The sequence below is a fragment of the Myotis davidii genome, unplaced genomic scaffold, assembly GCF_000327345.1.
Source record: "Myotis davidii unplaced genomic scaffold, ASM32734v1 scaffold290, whole genome shotgun sequence".
In the NCBI taxonomy this organism is placed as follows: domain Eukaryota; kingdom Metazoa; phylum Chordata; class Mammalia; order Chiroptera; family Vespertilionidae; genus Myotis; species Myotis davidii.
The window spans coordinates 3,234,670-3,235,381 of NW_006285049.1; positions in this window are offsets into that span (position 1 = coordinate 3,234,670).

Sequence of the window (712 nt, forward strand, 5' to 3'; positions counted from 1 at the left end):
GCCCGCCCGGAGCGGAACCGCATTCTCCCGTTAGGGGGAGGGGAGCCAGCCAGGCCCGCGTCTCCGCTGCGGCAAGTCTTGTGACTGGTTTGCATGAATAAAAATAATGAAGTCCAGGGTGTCTGGCATCCGGGGGCACGGAGGTGGGTTTGGGTTTTTAGTGTAGCAGAGGCCGCGGTTGGGGAAAACGGGCCGCGGACGTTTGACAATCGGCGATCGATATTGCATCAGTTGCCATTCCGGGCATAGGAGGGGCCGGCGGCGCCAGCGCTCGCCAGCCACATGCCAGTGGACGGGAGTGCTCGAGGGCACGGGCGTGCGGTGTAAACAAACCCGCCGCGCTCCCGGGGGGACGGTCACTCTCCCCTGCTCGACGGAGACTCCGTCTGCCCTTGCCGCCCCCTCGGTGGGCTAACGGCCGCAGGGGCATCCCCCCCCTCCCGCCTCGGGGGGCCCAGGGCATGAAAGGACGGGTTCCGCGGCACTGCTGTGTCAAATGCTGGGAGCGGGGAGCTCTCTGTGCGCCTGGGCGGCATGCACACCTAGCCAATGCCTGGGTGGGCTGTGCGCCCTGCGTGCCTGTGCACGACCGGAGAGGCTGGGGAGTACAACCACGGACCTCCCCGCACCCCTCCCGCAGACTTGGGATCGCGGAAAGGCTGAAATACTACAGTCTGCCGTGGGGCTTCGGGGTCCGAAGGGCGCGGGGCCT